The sequence below is a fragment of the Caretta caretta genome, chromosome 11 (genome assembly GCF_965140235.1).
Source record: "Caretta caretta isolate rCarCar2 chromosome 11, rCarCar1.hap1, whole genome shotgun sequence".
Taxonomy (NCBI): Eukaryota; Metazoa; Chordata; order Testudines; family Cheloniidae; genus Caretta; species Caretta caretta.
Genome location: NC_134216.1, coordinates 74,854,697 through 74,876,778, shown reverse-complemented (window position 1 = coordinate 74,876,778; position 22,082 = coordinate 74,854,697).

The following is a 22,082-nucleotide window of genomic DNA, read 5'->3' as shown; positions in this document are numbered from 1 at the left end:
CTCACAAACTTCTGTTCTAACCACCTGAGGGGGGAAGAGACCTGTGGTCTCTGAACCTGGGTTACGGCTGCTAGTAGTGAGAGAGCGCACCGCCTTCCCAGGCCACCCTCAGCCCTGGGTCATTTCACATGCAGCAGGCTCAAGCCAGACTCAACAGGGTGGGGGATGGAAGCTAGTGACAGGCAGGTGCAGAGGGCTGAATAAGCCTCCAACCCTCAGCTTTTCACTAGAGACATACACAAGCCTTGTCAGGTTTTGTCTCCCAGTCTTCTCAGGAACCCCACGCCCTGTCTCCCCCTGCTGGCTAGATCACAGAGAGAGGTTTATGGGTCTGCTAAAGTCTTTGCACGACAGTGCCTGGTTCTCATGCTTTTAGATCCAGAGGTCCCAGGGTTACAGCTGTGTCTCCTCCCTCCTCTGAAATAACTGCAGTAGATCAGTCGCTATCTTCCGACTCTAGTTCCTTCTCCTAATCCCCAGCAGAGACTCCTGGTACCCAACTTGTTCTCTTTGAACTCCTAACACAACCCTGCTCCGCTCCCCAACAAAACTGATGATACACCCATTTGGTGAGGTCTTAGCAGTTCTAGCTGCAGGTAGCTGCTTGACTCATCACTTGCATGTAGGCATTCAGTTCAAAGGTGCCCCATTCTGCAGAGTATAATTCTTGATGCCAGAAGCAGCAGGCCAGGTCTGCTGAGGCCTCTCTGTATCTATGGATTGTACGGGATTGATAGGATATTGGAGCGGGAGGGGGGGGCAGGTCTGGGAGAGGGATGTTATCTCTGAACTGAGCTTCTTTATGGAGAGGATGAGCTAAGGTTGCAACCATCTTCCATCGATAATACCGCCTGGCTCTTTGTCCCCACCTAGTCGCTAGCCCATGTATAGAAGTTGATGAGTCTGCTGTGGCCTTTAAGAGGTGAAAGTTTGAGTTCTCTCAGACAGTAGCAACAGGAGCTTTTAGATCCTGGAGTTCAGTCCTGGCAGACAATCCCAGGCTGGGGTTTTAAAACCCTGTTTTAGAACCCCCTAAACTTTAGCTTAGAACATTGATTAGGCCTGGCATTCGCCATAATTTACTGTGAAGGCAAAGGAGAGTGTCTCTGCTACACTTGCAGAATTGTATCAAACTGATTTTGAGTTGGCTAATTTAAAAAAAAATTCATTTGAAATTCTGACATATGTCTAACATTTGTTTGTCTCCTTTCCACTCAGAAATGGCCTGTGACGTCCCTTTCATTCTTTCCAAATAGTAAAGTCTGCAGAAAAACTTGTGCATTGGATATATCCGAGGAAAAAGGATTATAATTACATACAATTATTAACCATTTTTGTTGCAGATTGGTTGGTGCTCAGTTCCATTCCCACTGGTGTCAGTGTAAATTGTGTGCCGTTGATCTTAGTGAGGGTAGAATCAGTCACAGGATGCCTATATTGCAGGTTAGAAAGAACATGAGATCGCGTGGCAAAGGCTGTGTGGGTGGGGGCAGTTATGAAGAGCAAATAGACTCTCCCTACTTAAGGCTACAAGAATCCTGCTAATATAAGGCTGATTTTGAGCACCAGTGTTGGAAAATAGGCATTGCAATATTTGAGCAGTCCAGCAACTAGTTCATCCATACCCATGTGAAATCTGCTGCCTGTCAGTTTCACTGACTGTCGCATTCCTCTGGTATCATGAGAAAGGGGAAATAGAAATTTTTGATCTACTTCCTCTTCCCCATTCATAACGTTGTATACCTTTATCATGCCCCCTCTTATTCATCTGTTCTCAGAAACTAAACAGACCAAACCTTTTGAGTCTCTCTTCACAGGAGAATTTTTCTGTACCCCTAATCGTCCTTGTCATCTGTCACAAAACTCTGCCTCTCTCTGCTGCGCCACAGGGTGTCAAGAAATGAACACTGCTTTAGGTGAGGGTGGGCTGTGGGTTTATACGATGACATTATAACATTTTCTGTATTACCCGCAGTCCCTTTCCTTACACACTCAAATATGTTTTTTTCCTTTTTGACCAGGGTCTCACTGAGCAGAGCTCTTCAGTGTACTGCCCATAGTTATACCTAGGTCTTGTTGCTGAGTTGTTACAGCACGCTTAAAATCCAGTAAGTTGTGTGAGTAGTTTAAATGATTTCTTCCAGTGTGCACTGTCTGCCATTAGTCATCACTGTGCAAGTTCATGTCACCTGTCTATTCACTTAAACTTTATTAGGTCCCTTTGAACATCTCCATGTCTCAAATAAGCTGAATAATTTTACTTCACCTGCAAAGTATGAGTCTGAATGAAAAGAAAAGAGCAAAATCCTCGAGATTTTTAGCGTTAGATCACAACGACAAGGGACCACGATAGGAAAGGTTTGAATGAGTCTGTACTTTTTGAGATTAGAAAATTTAGGGGAGGTCTACACTTAAAAATTAGATCCATCTAGCCACATTGCGGAGGGCTGTGGAAAATGCTGTGCCCTGTGCAGCAATGTAGTTAGGTTGACTTGGAGAGATGGACTAACTACATCAATGGGAAAAGCCATTCCGGTGCCGGAGGGAGCATCTACCCTACAGTAGAGCTCTGTAGCTCTGCCGCGGGAGAGAAGACATGCCCTTCTTGTTGAAATTTTTGCAAACTCGCTAACGAGTTTTTGTGTCCCTCTAGCTGCCCTACAAAATTGTGGTGTATTCCAAAATTTGAAGCCTAGACACGGTGGCTTTGACAATTTTCCCAGGAAGGAACAGGAAAATGTTCAAGAAATCACCATGATTAGAAATCTAGATGTGATTCTGTCACTGGAGCTCAAGGAGAAAATAAGAACAGGATGGATCATATAGCCTATGACAGGCTTGGTCACTGATGAATTGTTTCAACAGCCAAAGCAAAGGTACAGGGATGATATATTACTTAAACACTATGCTCTCCCAGTGCTTCACAAACATACCAGGGGTGAGGTCATGTTTAGAGACAGTGCATTTTTGCCAAAAGATTCTTTCCACAGCAGTTCGAAAGCTTCTGTGGACATTGATTTCCAACCACGAGTCACTTAGCCAATGCGGCACTCTCCTTCAATTTTAATAATCTAGTGAGCCCTACATCCATTTTATAAAGCGACAACAGCAATTGCCCAGAGAAACTGCAAGAGGAAAGCCAATAAAAAGCCTTTATAAAAGGGAAATTAAAATTAAATTCCAATTGTTTAAATGAATAGTGTTGAGTGAGGGTGACACATGTACCTTTCACATCACTAAATCTAGGGCCAGACTGGGGCCTGTCTGCGGTACGTGCCCAAGGGCATACAGAGGCCTAAGAAGCCCGCGTATTCCCCTTCTCAGAGTGGCGACTCCCCATCCTGCAATTAGACCTATCCACCAATGCCAGTACAGCGACGGACATATGCACCACATATAGAGCCAGGGTAGACACATCACCTTACTCAATTGGGTATACAGAAGGCAGACTCAGTCACAACCTTCTTCTGGGACAGCTCAATGAGGCACTGCTGCTTACACAGGGCTCTTGGCAAAGCCATGAATGAGCAGCTAGTAATAGAGAGATTTAATTCAGGTTTATTAGGGGATGGGGGTCCATGGTTCTTATGTTTCCCAACACTCTTCCCACATCCGCAGTCAAGTTCTGCTGATGGGTCAACATGGAGATAACCAAATCATCCAACAAACTCACCAGTCAACTGGGAACAAGAGTGTTTCAGAGGCTTTCCCTAGTTGTCAGATATTTTGGCATACCCTCTTTCAGACTGATCTTCTGCACTGAACCATCTGCTCCTGGGGCAAAGCCGTCCTCAATAAGTCATTTGGAGTAAATGGAGTGAGCAAACAGCCAACAGACCTATGGTCATTATATCCACAGCAAACTGTATTTCATAATAGAAATGATCATCTTTTTTCAGTTATAGGGAAGCCCAGTAAAGTCAGTGGAAAAACACCCAAAGTTTGGATCATGGCCATACTGAGCACTAATGTTTTATTGATGTAAGATTGCTTTTTCTTTTTTCTTACTCTCACTCAAATAGCTCCGGTTTTAGAGGTAAGAAGCATGGTGAGAAAGCTATTCTGAGGGACCCCCAGTTCCGCAAATCTTCTGCCAGTGATTTTACTGGGTCAAAAATGCAAAATTTATAAATAAATAATTTTTGGGGGAATTTTTTATTTAATTTTTTTTTAAATTGTCAAAATTTGAAATTTTTACAATTTTTTGGGGAAACTTTTGCAATTCAAGAAATGTTGATCAGTTATTATAGCTGGTTAAAAACACACAATAAATTCCCCCAAATGCAGAGCTTTCTTTCTTTCTTTGGTAAAAATTTGAAATTTCACTTAAATATTTTGTTGAAAAAAATCTAATTTTGGAAAATTTTGACCATCTCTGGTCTGAATTAGCAACTCTGTGGGATTGGGTCTTAAATATTTTGGCAATGTGGAGGGGGAAAAAGGAGTTGTAAAAGAACCAAGATATTTACTAGATAAATATCAGCTTCAGTATGTAAATCACTGGGAGTTCAATGCCTAAACATCATTAACTTCCATTGACTTTAAATGAGATTTAGGCTCAGTGTTTTAGGCCTTGCAACCAGCAGACCAACTCCTAAATACATTTAAAAATCTGCCCATAGGCTATCCCCTGAGTGGGTGAAGTCTGTGGAGCTACGTTGTTATCCGCCGGCTGAGGATCTGGGCCCATAGCATTTAAATATTTTTCTAATCCTCAATTTAAAAGGACAAACACTACACTACCACTCAGCCGTTAACCACTGTAGGACTGTTTCATCTTGCATACTTGTAAAACAATTTTGCTTCATAATAAATGTATTGCACGCATTTCTGTAGTTTAAAAAAGTTAAAGTCATTGCATTCATCAAAGAAGTCAAATAAAGCATGTTATAAATACCTAGCAAAGCAGAAGTTTTCAATTACCCTAACTCCGTTCCTAACATCAGTTCCTATAATTACCAACCTCCATTAGTGCAACTTTCTTATAGTCAGAACATCAAAGCATCAGACGTTCTCCTTTACCTTAGTTGGCTACCAACTCGCCTGCAGATTTAACCCATCTGTTGTGTGGATGTCTTAGTTTCACTGTCCCTGTTTTAAATTCCCATGTTGACCCCCAGGCTACCACTGTTTGATATTCCAACACTGCGCTGTACTCTCGTGATCATGTACAATACAACCCTGTATTCCAACTCACGAAGAACTAACTGTGAAACCCATGCATTGAGTATTGTTTCCTTGTTGGGCTCTACCAGACAAACACAGCCATTCCCCAATGAAGATGACAAGCATCTTACCACTGAGTTCAATGGGCTCTGGATCCATAATCACTGTCTTTTAAGGTGCCTAAATGTTTAGGGCATCATAGTTGAAGAAAAATGCACCCATGGCAGCTCAGTCATTTGTGCCAAGTCACACGGGTCTAGGAAGGATCAGTGTGCTTATTTCTGGTGCACGAATGCCAGTCTCATTGGCTGTGATTGTGTGTTGTGGGAGTAATCCACTGGAAATTAGTTCTAAAAGGTAGCTAAATACTGTAACGTTACATCTGCGACAGAAACTGGCAAGCGACAGAAAGGTTGGTAATTTAAAACACATTCAGGCTATTGAGTAATTTTAAGATGATTTCTGTTTCAGTCACACACCCTGCAAGCTGCCTTCTTCAGTGCCGTTTAGGGTACTCAGGTTTGTTCATTAGCATCTGGGCTCATTCTTTCTAGCTTGACCAGGACTCAAAGTCCTAGAGCGATACCACGCCTAGCTTCCATCTCTCAACAGCGAAGTCTCTGGCCAAACTGTCTATCCTGCTTAAAAGATTGTGACATGGGGCTTTGGAAGGGTGGGAGGTAAACATGAGCCCACGGGCTCCAACAGGAGTTGAGAGGACACTGCTCTGCCATTAGGAGAAATGAGTTAATTGGGGTCATTTTCACTGCCACGACCATATGTCTATAAAAATTAAATTAGTTTGCAAAAGGAGCCTAGTGGGGTGTGTGCTAGGAGTTGGCTTTTCTGCTGTTACTCACTTTCATGTGGTTTGAGGGATGAGTCACGTGGCTTTGAAGTCCCAAGTCTTGTTAGCGTGGGTCAGATGTTTGAATGTGTATAAGGGTAGTATATGGGATAATTAAATCAAGTCATCTGGTGTGCCTGTCGTTCTGCAGCTAGATTTTAATGGAAAATAGTTTATCTGCAATGCCTGTCATTTGAGGATTAGCTGATTAATCAAATAGCTCTCATGTTCTGCTGGAGACCATCCCTCGGTAAAGTGATTTTTTTTGGCTAGTGAGTGGAACCAGTTAAACAGCCCTGGATATTGAGGTTCTTTGTTTAGCCACAGAACAGCTGAAGCCGCAATATAAGATGCCCCCCACCCAGCTGGTTATTTTATTATCTATGTTGATCTAAAGATGCCCCTGCTGAGCGAACTGTGGGATGGTACCAGGGACATCTAGATCAAAAAGTCTCTGTTGCTTGAATGAAAGAACCAGGGCCCAGCTCCTCAAAGGGGCGTGGCCTCCTACCTTCCATTGATTTCAGTGGTCAAGTCACTTCACCTTTTGGTGCCCACGTTTCCCCACCTACAGAAGTGAATGGGCTGTGATGAGCAAGTGGCCCGTGTGTTGTCTGTGATTCATTGCTAACACTGATGCAAAATACAGGGGGCATGCGTATGTGATGCAGGCATCGGTAGGTGGAGAGTTGGAGCCCACCTCCTCATTTCACAGCAACTGTCCAACGGTGACAGCCAGTCACGGCCGACCAGCAATGGACCAGCCCCAGTGGCCAAGAGGTGAAAAGCTCTGAGTGCAATTAACCAAGCGTATCGGTTGCACACATGTCAGCCATTATGCTCACTCTCACAATGGAAGCACCACCCTAGCCAATGAAAAATGTAGGTCAGCTCTCAGCTGGAGAAAATTGGCATCATTCCCCGGGAGGAACATGCCAGCTGAAGAGCTGGTACATATGGCATGGGGATTTTAATGATGACGGGAAAGAAAAAGCCCATCTGCTGCGGAAAATTGGACTCCGGCAAACTGCATCTCAGCTTAGTCTCAAATGCAGGGTTGTCTCCTTCGCTGCTGTGTATGAGCCCTCTAAAATGGCAGCCATCACACAGGCATGCACAATAACACCACCGCCTAGCCCGTACAGAGTAGTTTTCATCAGCAGCTCAGTACCATTATTCCTGTTCGATGAATGGGGAAACTGAGGCACAGAGCAACACAGAGGTTTGTACAAGGTCACCCAGCAGACCAGGGGTAGAGCTGGGCCCTATAACCCAGTTCTGAGTTCCAGTCCCACTAGGGAACACAGCCTCAGCGATGTGTAAAAAAGTAACACGTTTGGGTTCCCCCCCACCCCTTTTTGGTTTCTGTGCCTTTGTGGGGGAGGGTGTCCCATTTTCAAGCTTTTCTCTGCAACTGGTTGGGGTAGAAACTTTTTAAAAATGAAGTGGAGCTGCTCACTTAATCACAGGCCTCCAGGGGGCCCAGCCTCAGCTGGTGTCAGGCATCAGAACTCCATGGCTTTCAGTCATAGAATATCAGGGCTGGAAGGGACCACAGGAGATCACCTAAGTCCAACCCCCCCTGCTCAAAGTAGGACAAATCCCCAATTTTTGCCCCAGATCCCTAAATGGCCCGCTTAAGGACTGAACTCACAACCCTGGGTTTAGCAGGCCAATGCTCAAACCACTGAGCTATCCCTCCCCCCAATGCACTGGGACAAGCTACACCAGCTGAGAAGCTGGGGCTTTAAGAAAAAAATGTCAGAGATCATGAAGCTTGCAGTAAAATGGTGAGAATTGGCAACACAGTCTCTGTGAAGGGCACAAACACACACACACACACACAGAGACACACATACACACACAGAGGATTTAGTTAATCAGATGCAAAGTCTTGTGTAGGCAGTCATTTCAGTTTGATGGTGGCTTTTTGTGGTTTTAGCTTACTGGGCATAAACTGAAATAAGAGTGTCCACACATGGGTTTGCATCTATTTAACTCAACTGCTTTTAAAACCAGTTTCAGAGGCTACTTCCCCCCATATAACCACATCCTAGTTGGGAGGGAAATTTTGACTTACCTAGATTGGGCCTGGTGAACTCGAGCTGTTTTGAGAAGCAATTGGCTGTTTTGCTCCCTAGACTGGAGTTCCTCTTTAAAAATATCATCCATTAAAAGTGAAATGCAGCTTGTTTCCCATTTGGCCTTTCTTAGGACAGAGCAGTGTTCCACAGAACTCCCCCTGGCCTAGTATCCTGAGAGGCTGGATCAGAACGGACCCAAGTACTTCAATGGGCCAATTACACTGTGTGGTTTTCAAATTACAAATGGGAAATCCATACTGTTTTGGAATACACAGCTCTGGCCATGCACAGGTCTAGTTGGTTACAGCAGCTCTAGTGGAAAAAAAGAGGCAGCTGAAACAGGCAACCGTTGCTTTTTTCAGCCTGGAAAGCTCACATTTTTATGGGGCATAAACCACAAATTAGAATTCCAGGCGACAGATAAAGCTGCAGTTTGACGGCAACTAACGTGGCCCCACTGGCCATGACTGCACCATGAGAGGCTCTTATATCCCTCATCAGCTACTATTGCAGTGATGGGAGCCTTCCAGGTAGCATGCACCCCCACCCCCATACACCCACAGACAGCAGTGACCGCCATGAGCGTGGCAGGAGACAAACCACCACCTTTGGGTCCCATGTGGACAGAGCTCCGGGTCATCAGCCTCAGTTCTCCAATCAGAGTGTGGGGGGCACAGCCCCCGAAATGTGGGACACTCCCGTCCATGACAGACACCCTGACCATTGTAAAGCCAGGGGGAAGCAGGACAATGCAAAAGAAGCCCTGGAGTGGTCACTCCTTCCTTGTAAAATGTGAATATTATTTGTTAATTATCAGGTTGTATTTAAAATAAGTCATACAACCCAGTGTGATTTCTGCCATATTTCTCCTCCCTTGTTTCACTAGCCCATCAGCTCTTCTCTGCTTACCTTGGCCCTTGTCTCTTTCCCCTTTTTAGCCACCCTCATTGCACCTGTCTGCTTTGTCCTTATCTTTCCTGCACTGTGTGGATGAACTGTCTTGCGATTCAGGTCTATTTCAGAGAATTATAGAAGATTAGGGTTGGCAGAGACCTCAGGAGGACATCTAGTCCAACCCTCTGCTCAAACCCCCAACTAAATCATCCCAGCCAGGGCTTTGTCAAGCTGGGCCTTCAAAACCTCTAAGGATGGAGATTTCAGTGCCTGTGACCTGAGGTCTGCTCTGCCAACACGTGCAGAAAATTAATTATTATTATTTCTTATTCCTGGAAGCCACAACTGAGAGCAGGGCCCAGTTGTACATACACAGACAGTCCCTGCCCTGAGCAGCTCACAGTCTAAGTAGATAAGACAAAGGTGGGGGAAACAGAAGTTTTATTATCTTTTATTACTTCTTGAGTGGACTGGGGAGCAGTCCTCTCTTTTGTGTAAATTTGCAGAAAAACAAACAAACAAAAAACTAAAAAAGACCAAAACCCCAACCCTTTGTTTTTACCCCCAATGCTTTACTTTATCAGTACATTTATGTGATCCTTCTAGTTATATCATAGCTTGGCTTTTGGCTAAAGGCTTCCTCCCTCGCCCCACATGCTTCTTTGTGCAGCACTGAACTTCTAAAATCCCATGTGCACATTGTGACATCACAGGCTGTTGAAACGCAAATCATCACCAGAATCCAAATGGGCCAGATTCTTTCCAGAGAAACCAATGCAGTTGCCCAAGGGTGTGAGCTGGCAAAATGTAGCATTGTACCTTCATAATAAAATAAAGTAGGTAGGAAAAGTTTGGTTGGGAGAGAGGAAACCAGTATTTTCTTGCCGAAAGTTGCAAGGGAATTGATGCTACCCAAGTAAAATGGATTTGTGTTTATGGCTAACACGCTCCACTACTTGACGCTGTGTCCTAGTCCCTGTGTAACCTGTTGCTTTTTAATAAGTAGGTGTTACGGTCAAGATTTTTGAAAGTGACTGTCAGGGTTCCCTCCCCACTCTGAACTCTAGGGTACAGATGTGGGGACCCGCATGAAAGACCCCCTCAGCTTATTTCTACCAGTTTAGGTTAAAACTTCCCCAAGGCACAAATGCTTTGCCCTTGGAGGGTACGCTGCCACCACCAAGTGATTTAACAAAGAATCAGGGAAAGGACCACTTGGGCTTCCTATTCCCGCAAAATATCCCCCCAAGCCCTTATACCCCCTTTCCTGGGAGGCTTGAGAATAATATCCTAACCAATGGTTACAAAGTGATCACAGACCCAAACCCCTGGGTCTTAGGACAATAGAGAAATCAGTCAGGTTCGTAAAAGAAGGATTTTATTTAAAAAAAAGGGTAAAAATCACCTCTGTAAAATCAGGATGGAAAATAACTTTACAGGGTAACAAAAGATTCAAAAAACACAGCAGAACTTCCTCGAGGCTTAGTTTCAAAGTTACAAAAAACAGGAATAAACCTCCCTCCAGCAAAGGAAAAATTCACAAGCAGAACAAAAGATAATGTAACACGCCTTGCCTGGCTTTTACTTACAAATTTTGTAATATGAGAGACTTTTAGGATGGTTTATAGGAGAAGGAGTTTTCTGACCTGATGCTTCTCTGCTTCCCAAGAGAACACCCAAAGCCTCCCCCCACGCCCAAGATTTGAAAGTATCGTCTTTCCCCATTGGTCTTTTTGGTCAGGTGCCAACCAGGTTATTTGAGCTTCTTAACCCTTACAGGTAAGGAGGAATTCTAAGCTACCCTTAGCTGTATGGTTATGACAGTGACTATTGATTTTGGTGCCTTAATTTTTGGGTAACCAACATGAAATGCCTTAAAGAGACCTGATTTTCCAAGTGTACTGCTCAGGCTCTGAGAAAATCAGGTCCCTTTAAGATGTCTGAGGTTGGACACCCAAATATTGGGGCTCTCAGAATCACGGTCGCTTTTAAAAATCCTTGTAATCATGTCTGGAATTCGTTACACGCAGGGTAATCATGATGGCTTGTGATTATAATCAGGAAGCTATACTGTACTGCTGCAATTCAACAGGCTTTCCACTGCAGCAGAGCAAAAATTAATGTCTGGTTGTTACCAGCTGTCGTATTCTTAATGGCCAAGCTATATAAAACTGGCCAGTGATTTGGAGTGCCTCAGTTTTTGGGTGACCAGCTTGAGGCTCATTAATAAGCCTTCATTTTCAGAGTTTGGCAGCTCAGCACTTTTTATCAGGTGGCTCAAGTTAGGCACCATAAAACCGTGGTATCTGAAATCAGGAGTGACTTTTGAAATCTTGACCCCTGGATGGGGGTAAAATTTTCAAAAGTACTAAGGCCCAGATCATTAATTTAATGGGCGCCTGAAATCTGTAGGAGTTAAATGCTAAAATACTGTTGGATGATTTAGAAGCCTAAGTCCCATTTAAAGTAAGTCACAGAGATCCTTTTGAAAATGCAACCCACCATAGCTTGTACACAGTGCTTGCATTGTTTTCAAAGACATGGGATTAGGTTCCTTTTCCATCTTGAGCGAAAGCTCCGAGAGGTTTCTAGTCCACCAGTTCTTTTAGAGAAACAGATTACAGTTTCAACTGGAGCCAAGGCTATAATATGGCCAGCAGTGAAGAGAACTCAGTACCTTAAGTCCCTCTGCTTCTGGGAAACGCCTCTAGTGAAAGTTCTCAAATGTGCTTTGAAGGCCCCAATGCTGAGACACCTACAGAGGTGAAAAGTTGAGTTAATAGGTTTTTAATTACCTGCTTCTCTTGACGAAGGTGGGATTTTCCAAAACCCCTAAGTAATTTAGGAGTACAGATCTCACTGAGAGTCAATGGGACCTGTGCTCTTAAGTTGAGCTCAGCAAATAGGTGATTTTTTCCCAGACAAAACTATTCCCCAAATTTGACCTGAAACTTTTTTTTTCAGCGAATAAACCATTTGTCCAAAACAAACCAACAACAAATGGCCCAGCTCTACTCCTAAGTCTCTGAAAATCTGACCCTCAGTGAAGAGCATTATTGTTTTAGTAAATCTAATGTAAACCCTCTTTCATTGCAGAAAGGATGTCTAATTACAAAGTGTGCACAAGCAGTTAATTCTGCCTGCTTCTCTCTTTCATAAGACCAGAAAACTCAAGATCTGGTCGGCTTACGGAGCGGATGGGTTTATTCTTGATAATAACCAAGAGCTCTGTCAGCTCCATTTGTTTTTATGCCCAAATTGATTTTTACATCTCATTGTTCTTGGGAGGAACCAAGCATGAAATTAAAGGCAAGACAACAACCTAACAATCACTGTGGGGAATGCTACTAAATAAATTCACACATCGCAGACAAGGAAATGGGGGAACTGAGTCTGCTCTAGGAGAAACCAAGATCCTTTCATCCCAGTCGAGACGATTGACAAAGCCTATGTGAATCCATAGTTCACATACACACTTGGTAGGAGCAGCTGCCTCTTGAACTCCCAAAGCATTCTTGATATTAACAGAAGGACTTTGAATATGATCAGGGCTCTTCATCTCTTCTTATAAAAGCATATTTAAAAGATGAGAAAGCAATGTATTTTTCTCTCTCTCCCTACATGCCAACAATTGAGACAGAATATGACAATGGAGAGGAAAATATATTTCATAATTGTGGAGGATTAAACAAAAATTGGAAGTATTTCTGGCATATTTCCAGGATCGAAAGATCATTTTGGGGTTAAAATCCACATGAGGTGCCCAGTGATAAGAAAATAGTTTTTCGTCAGTTACAGATATTTCTCTTTTTACATTAGCTGTTGTCATTAGTGACTGCGCTGGGACAAAACAGAAAAAACATCTTCAGATACTAGCGTTGTTCCTGGCCCTTTACTCACAGGATAATCACTGATGTCTGGTTTCACTCTGGAAACAGTTTCAGGGTTTGTTTGTTTTTTAAAAATCCTTGTGTTCCTCATCCCCCCCCACCTATTTTCTTAGAATGAATTGCAATTCTCATGGAAGCTGGCAGCACTGCCTAGTGCCTGACAGATACAGCTCGTCCTTGTAGTGCATCTAGGGTGACCAGATGCCCTGATTTTATAGGGACAGTCCCGATATTTGGGGCTTTTTCTTATATAGGCACCTATTACCCCCCACCCTCTGTCCCGATTTTTCACATTTGCTGTCTGGTCACCCTAAGTGCACCTCTGTCGTGAGCATGGCTATAACCCAATTTTAGACATTTCTTCACTGAATTATGTTTCTTCTACACTACAATTATAACTGTGTCACCACTACAAACATCGGGAATCTTGGTTACAATCACAGTTCCCCCCAGATCTGATTACACCGTGATTAACATTTGTAGTGCAGACAGGACCCTAACCAAAACCCCATAACTGAGTTAAGCCTTGGAAAGCCAAGGCTATAGCTTGGTTAATGGGAGATAGCCAAGTCCCATCTATACCACTGTTTTTAACAATGCTGTAACTTTGTTCCTGACTTGATTGTAATTATGCTCAAAATCTAGTATAGACATAGACTTGTGCGAAGGTCAGTAGTTTTGGTTGCTATGAGTTCAAAGACAGATTTTTAGGTTTAGTTTACATGGGTATCATATACTGAGTTTGGCTTTATGTTCCAAACCCCCAATTCAAAGCGAAACTCAGCCAAGGTTTGCTTAGCTTAAGGTTAAAATCAGAGGAAACAACTGGGTTTCACACCCACAGCGATACATCAGCACAGATCACTTGTCAGTGCAGTTCAGCTCCAAGAAAAGTCTTGAGAACTTTTTGGTGGGCTAGACCCAAATTTCAGGATCATAATGCAACCACCACCAAGGTGATTTCCACCTGATGTCACACGCCACTCAAACTGAGCCGTGGCCTTGTCTTCATGCATGCTTGTTTCACTTACAGCCCAAGCCTCATTCGAAGCCAGGTTTCCAAATGCTAGAGGCATCCTTGTTCTGATATTTACTACTGCGATACTCGTTGGCTCTTTAAAATAGCGTCATCTGGCTGGACACAGGCAAGGGGTTCCAAAGATGGGCTGCATTATTTCACCACTGACATTTTTATTGCACTGCTCTCTCAAAAGCGGTGGGAAAAGCCGCGAAGGCTGCTTCCTTGGGAAGAGTTTAAAGGGATCCATGTCATCCACCTGTTTTTTCTTAAATGCCCTTCTCTGGCTGCGATAGCTTCTTGGCAATAACACTACTCTCCTGGCTGGTTTGGTTCTTTTCCCTTTGGCAGGCATTTTGTTTTCCAGTCTTTCTTTTTTTTAAAACCTGTTCACTAACGTTTTTTAAGAATATTTGTAGACAAGAGCAAAGGTGGATATATAAATTAGGGTATGCAAGCATCCAGCCAGCCTGAGGGCTGCGGGGACAAAACTGAAATTAATAAACAAACTCAGTGTGGCCATTCAGGCACACAGGTTTTCGGTGTAGTTTTATCTGTAGAACACAGGGGCTTAGCATGGGCACTAAGGCTAACTTTGCAGTTAAAAGACTAGACTTGGGAAAGTGGGGGTAATGGCAGCTCTGCCCACAGTTTTCTTCTGTGCCTGTGGGCAAGTCATTTAAAGCGCTCTGTGCCTCAGTTTCCCAACTGTCATATGGGGCGGATAGGACTGGTTGGAAATTTTTCAGCAAAGTTTTTTTGGTCAGAAAATGCCAAATTGTTGCAACCGAAACTTTTCACAGAAACATGTCAGATTACCTGAAATTTTCTCAGGAGCAGACTGGAATTTCTGGTCCAAATCGGGGTTGGGAGCAGGAGGAGAGAGAAAATAACCAACAGCCCCATGATAAGGCACTTCCCTGGGAGATTCAGATTCCCTGCTCTGATTCAGGCATAGTAGGGACATGCATAAAGGCTAAATTCTTCATTCTACAGCGTACTGATTACATCTCAAATGTTGGGGTTTTTTTAGTCTGTGGATGGGACCTGCCAATGGTCAGTCTCCCTCTTTCTGTTGTTTTGACAAAACTTTTCCAAAGGTCTTGGTTTCATTTTGCACTGGAATGGAAACTAATGTCAACCCCTCAAAGTTTTTTGTGAAACAGCCTTCTTCTTCTCTGGCCAGCCTTGGTGCTAATAATCCTTCTTTTTTCTCTTTTGGTTGTAAGATCGTTGGAGCAGGGTTAACAGCTTACTTGCTTTTGAGGGTGCTACTGTTATTGAAGTGCTGTGTACCCCCAATTATCTGAATGGGAGGGGGCATGGATTTTATTTGGCTAATCAGAGTTCAGATAATTGAGATGTCAGGAGCCATTCAGCAGTGGGGTAGCCTCCCTAGTGACTGGGGTGGGGGGTTGAAAGGGGCCTCATGCCCCAGCTCATCTTCACAGTCCTGGCCAGGGGTCTCTGCAGAGGGTGTGTTTCTCATGTGTCTCATGCTGGGGGGCAAGGCAGGGATGTGCCTAATGTGGCAATTCGGATCATAGGGTTTTGGTGAAACGGGAGTATACTGCAATGCAAATTGTTCTATGTAATTCTGGGCCTAGGTGTTGTTACCTGGGGTTCTTTCAACCCAAAGCTCTTGGTAACTTTTACTCTGTGCGAGGAGGTGTCAGGAAATAAATCAGGGGAGACACGGCCGTCCGACCGTGATGGCTGGCACAAACAGGACAACACATGAGTGCTTTCACTTAAAGCTAAACTTTACCTAGTCTCCAGCACTTACACACGTCCACAACAGGTTAGCAGAACACCCCCCACCCTCGATAATTACCGAAGCTGAGTGGGGCTCTCGAGTGGCACAGCGGTGGCGTCTGCCAGTGGGGAACACAAGATGCAGCCAGAGGGAGAGTCCAGCCCCGAAGAGTCCCCCTCCCCCTCAAACTTTGCCCCCTTATTTATACATTAGTAATAGAATGACATGTCCCTTAAAGAAAACTTGTTAAGTAAGCTGTTTGAATGGTCAAACAAGAGGTTCCTTCTAATTATTGATTAACTAGGTGTGGGTTTTTCGAGAGTTTGCAGTCTTAAGGCCCCAATAGACATTCCTGGGGCACATCTTGCTCTTCTAAAATGCATGTATCAGCAACTTCAACACAATTCTTATCAGGAAGGATGCGGGGGGTCAAACTGCCCTTTCTGTGGCACCCAAAACTCCCTCCCCTCCTTCCTTGGTTAAGCTAAGCCTGCTGACTTGGCTGCTTTTAGCAATAAGCAATAGTGGTTTCAGGCACTTCACTGGTTTGCTGAAATCTCCCCGTACAGGTGTCACGTGCAATATTGTTAGACTCCGGTAGAACTACAAGGAGCTGGTAGGGGGTCATTCGGCGCAGAGTCATTGTGCTTACGTAGTTATGCACCTTTTCAGTATAGGCATCACAGTGGGTGTGGCCTGAGTGAAGCCCAAGAAAGGACCGCAGGTTTTAACCCAGTACAACTCAACTAACTAGGACAAATGCAGCTGTAGCTCTGTGCGACCATTTGCAGGACACAACTAGCTGCATGGTGAAAGGAATGGCTAGACCAAGCTCTTCAATCTCTCACGTTTTGTTTGATCCCATTGTAATCTCAGGCTTTTCCCTTGTGAGCCACACAGCAACAAGCATTATAATTCGGAATTAATGTCTACCCTGGTTGTTTGCACTCTTTGTTAATGGATGGGCATCAGTGATGCTGTATGCACAGTGCCTGGAATAAGGTTTGCTAGCTCTTATTTGTAGTACAGCGGTGCTCTGAGGCACCCACTGCGCTAAGCACTGTAAATACACATAGCAAGAGAGAGGCCCTGTCCCAAAAAGAGCTTGCAACCTAAGCAAACGTTATCCCCATTTTATTGTTGGGAAATTGAGGCACAGAGAGCCTTGACCAGGGTTGCAGAGGGAGTGTGGTGGAGACAGGAATCAAATCTAGGTATCCTGATTGCCCTAACCATGAGACTGTTATTATCTCTAGCAACTGTAGGATCAGCCCACGTGGAGTGGTAGTTGAGTCACACAAAAAGAGTGGCTATTTGTGTGTGTTCATTTTGCCACATTGTTTTGGAAATCTTGATAGAAAATGAGATTTGGAATCTGGAAGGCAGTCTCTTTTAGACTGTAATGGTTTCAAGTTAGATATAAAACTACTAGATATAAACTGGATAGCAAAGGCGAGATGTGAAATACCATTTGTAGCCAATTTTGCCCAAAGCTGGATTTTAGTTATCTGCATGTGTGCAATTTGCCGTTGCCATCACCAGTTGCAGATTTCCACAGTGAGGTCACTGGCTGTAGATCCCATTCACAGGTCTGAGATTAAATGAATATTCTGTTTGCATCAGGAATTTTCTATTGTCTTTTGTGCATGTCCTTGCTGTCTCAATATCAGTTTTCTGGCCAGCTGCAATCAGATGTTTACTCAGCTGGGACATGAGGCTTTCCTTTGAGTCCCTGTGGTGTCAATACACATGCTGATATAGGAGTCTTTTCCTGTTTCATTTGTATCTGATTCTGGGCCATATTGTCTGCCGGTGTACCTACATCAACATTAATGGGTTTATGCCAGCAGAGAATTTGGTCCTCTGGGTGACCATTTTCTCATGCAACAGAAAGAACTGAAGTTGTTATCCTCCAGAGGATGGGGTGTCAGAGATTGGACCACTTCCTGTATTCCACTCTGAAAATATGCACCTCAGGAACGTGGTTGCCTGATTTCTTTACAAGGAGTGGAAGGCAGGGGCCCCTCATTTTCTGTCTCAGTAGTCGACTGAACATTGATCGTTACAGAAAGAGGTGAGAGTTCTCTGTAGAACAATAACGTGACTATTGTGGGAAGAACTCCCACCTTTTGGCTTTAAAATGTGGACTCCCCCAGGCCTTGCCTGATTCAAAGGATTCTATAAAGGAATGAGGTTTTAGGGCCCCATCCTCAGCTAGTGCCAATCAGTGGGGCTCCATGTAAATCATAAACCTTCAAGTGTTCCTCTGAGGAAGTGGTACCATCCCAAGGTAATACACTTAAAATTCCTGAGCTTTAGGTGTAGAAAAGCTATTTTGGTGCATATGCGGTTTTGTGGCTCCTCCTGAGTCCTGTCATGGCAATTAAAGGTCCTTAGCTTTTCAGGAAGAAGGATGAAAGAAAATAATCCCAATCAAACTCTCTGAGGTATTTCTGTAATTGTTTCTTGGTCCATAGGTAGCATATGCAGAATGCATGATGGTCTAGGGCAAAGGATTACCAGCAATCTTTTAGGAAGTGCTACATAATAAACTTGTGAACAATGAGTTTGGTCCCAATGCATGTCAGTGAAACCTCTCTCCCACCCCATCATGTATCCCATATATATATAAAATAATTGGTGTGTTACATAATGGGTGAAATCCTGGCCCCCGTCAGAATCAATGGGAGTTTTGCCACTGATTTCACTAGATTTTGACTTAACAAAGATTTTTGTTAGGGAATGATGTCTAAGCTACAACCTATTGTTCAAGAGGGAAAGGCCATAATTACTCATCAGTGCCTGAAATTCCCCCTCCTTGGCATGCCCTGAAGCCTTCTGCACAATAGCATGTTCTGCTCCATGGTTAAGGGCCAGAGTTTATGTTTCGTTTATGCAGCAAAGGAACAAAGAATTCCCATCTGGCTAGACAAGGGTCACGATTGGTGGTAACTAAGGCCTGGATTTTCAGAGGAGTCACACACCCAATCTCACTCCTTAGGCACCCATGAAAACCCCAGCCCAAAACGACACCCAGGATGGAATTCTAAGATACGTTTGGGTTAGCAGGGAAAGACATGACACCGTCAGCCAGGCCTGTATCCCACACTGCCCTTACCACTGTGTTTGAATCTGCTGGAGAACATCCCACCATGTTTGAACCTGACGGGAACAGTCTTTCCTAATGGCCTTGCTCAGAAATTCTCCATCAGACTTGTTGCCACTGCCCCACCAACAACAAAGGGATTGCCTTGCTGATTGGACATGATATAACAGGCCCTTCACATCATTTGCACCCCACTCCTATCGCTTTGCATTGCAACTTCTTAATGGCAGACCCGTGCAGAGTGTTTGCCAGGAACAAGTCTTTCACAAAGATCTTGTGCTGTGACAGTGTCCACAGTCTGGCATGTTGCCACATACGATTTACCTTTGTATGTACCTCTCCTGTAATTAGCGGTGGGTGAGCCACCAAAGATTTGGAACTGGGGTTTGGCTTGGTTAAGCACCCAAATCCATAGGCTTTTTCAGGCCTCTTGAGGATGCAGAACCAAGTTAGAAATCTCACCTGAGAAGCTTGTACTGCTGCATTTCAGCACTGGAGCTTCCAGCTGGCACCAGACACTCCAAGACAGGCAAACAAGAAAAGAGAGGCATAGATTGTAAAGAACTAGGGTCCACTACGATCATCAATCATCGATCACCACCAGCATCATACAGGCCAGGGAATTCCATCCCAGGATTGCTGCAGTGAAGGGAATTGTTCTTCCCTGTGAAAACATAGGGACCAAGTGGAAAAGAATCCTGCAAGCAGCTTCATTCAGGGTCAGCTTGGGGCAAAGATCTGGGGAAAAGAGATGTCATTTTATTCAGACCTGCTTACCCACGGCTGGTGGAGCAATCTACCTTTTGCCAAGCCGAACCCACCCCGCAAAGCAGGAGTGGCTCAATGCTGAAAGAGACTGGATGGTCCCTGCCACGGGATCCCCTTTACACATTTAACAATGTGGTCTGGAAACCCATCAACACCATCCTTTAACTGTGTCCTAGAGGTCGCTAGCCGTCTGTAGCTGCCTTTCATTTGTAAAGCATCACCCACTGGGAAAATAAGGAATAATACCACTTTAGGCGGGTGGAAGAGTGTTACCCAGGTAGCATGTCAGACACCAGTCTCTTCCAAGTGTTTACTTCCCATTGTCTTGCAGCTGTGCTAGGACAGGGTTATGAGAAGATGATCCCAAAAGATAGGAACTTAAAGGATGATCAGAGCTAGGGATGAAGCACTTCAGCCAAAGTGGAAATGAGGCGGATGAGCCAAAGGATAAATATTAATAGTCGTCAGACAGAAGGCTCTCCAAAGTCAAAGCCTGGCTTTGCTGTGGGCACCTTGTGTGAGCTTGAGGAGGTGTGAGTAAGAGCCACCTTCTCCGAAGGGTGCTGAGAGGATAATGACTGTGCGGTGTTTATATCCTACAGTCATGGGGCTTGTCCAAGAAGATGGGTTGGAAGCCCTCCAGGGCAGGGATTGTCCTTGATCTGTTTGTACCGTGTCTAGCATAATGGGACCAGGTTCCCAATCGGGGCATTCTGAGTCATAAGATAAAAACTTGCTACTCATAGAACAGTGTCAGAGTAGGGTCGGGGCATTTGTTTAATGGATCCTATACAGAAAGCCCTCCATGAAAATGTCTGTTCGAGTCCCTCCGTGTCTCTCTATGCAAGGCCTGTTCTCTGGGATTACCCATCTCTGACCACTTGCTCTTCCCCTTTTAAAGTAGTAATTCCTTCTGCTGTTTGATCAGATCAGCTGATCACTTAGCCCATTTAGACCAATTTCCTGTAAATAGTCTTCTACTGCCTGATGCTGAGTCCCTTTATGCCTCCTTGGAAAGCCACTTACTTAGATGCCTGAATATGGACGTAGGAGCCTACATTTAGGTGCCAAACTGCCTGAGCTTCAACCCCCACCCCATCTTTCAAAATCTGAGCCCCACAAAGTACACAGCTCTCGGGCTGTATGTCATGGGTTCTACAGGAATGCCGAAGGAATGGACTAGAATTACACCCTGCTTTTAATCATTTGCCCCTCTGACTCAGAGCTTTGAAGCATTCACTATGGCAAGGATGCCGAGAGAGAGGGGGAACTAGAAATGGAGAGAGGTGGCGATCCAGTCCATTTACAAGCAGAGCTACACCTGAGAAATGAATTTTTCATTTTGTCTCTGGCATTTGACTAAGCCAATTATTTTGTTTGCCCTGGAGGTCCATCTAAGGTGACTGAGGAAAAGGTCTCTTAAGTACTAAAGCAGAACACGTGAGGAAAAACACTAGGACCTCTAAGTGGGAGAAAGACTGGCAGGAGATTTCATTTTCAAATTTGCCCTGAAGGCTTTTACCTTCTGAGCCCAGCAAAGGTCAACGGGGGAATGATTCCAACTCCAGGCTTCCAGCTTCAATACTAATTTAATCTGAACTATTTCCTCCCCTAGGAGAGGGAAGCAGGGATGAAGTTTGCAGATTCAAAGGGGGAACTGAAAAGGATCTCAGTTCCTTTTCTTGGCAACACTTGAGGGACAATGTCTCCTGGCCTCTAGGACAGAAGGTGGAAGAATGTGAACACAAACATATTCCAGTTGGTCCTGATTGCCTTTCCTCCCCCAGCATGTTTTATTAGGCTTTATAAAGTAATTATTAGCACACATTTCTTTGCCATGCAATAAAATTTGCTGCCCGGGATATCAGCAAATTTGACTATGGGCAAATTAAGCTGTACTCCCCCATTGATAATGGCTCAGAATGCCCATCAACACGGAGGCTGGAAGTTAGCTGTGTGCAGTCTTTTAGTGTCATCTCTGCGTGGTGATCGTTTTTCAGCTCACAGAGGCAGGATTTGCTGTAAGAAGTGACATTAATACAGTAAAGGGCGGGGGAGAGGTCTTAGAGAAAAGTCCCAAATCCAAACCCCTCCCCCCAACAACAATTTTTCAGCATGGACAATTCATTTGTCTGCAAAAGTTCAGCCACATGAGGGACCAACGTTTGCCTTTGCATGGATGTATGTGTGGTTCCTTTGCATCTAAGGGCAGCTTACTATTAGACTCATAGAATTTGAGGCCAGAAGGGACCATCATGATCATCTAGTCTGACCTCCTGCACATTGCAGGCCACAGAACCTCACTCACCCACTCCTGTAATAGACTCCTAACCTCTGGCTGAGTTACTGACCTTCTCAAATCATGCTTTAAAGACTTCAAATTATAGAGATTCCACCATTTACCTAATTTAGACCTACAAGTGACCCATGCTGCGAGGAAATAAAAAAAATCAAGGTTTTCTGCCCATGTGACCCAGGGAAAAATTCCTTCCCAATCCCAAATATGGTGATCAGTTAGACCCTGAGCATGTGGGCAAGACCCACCAGGCAGAT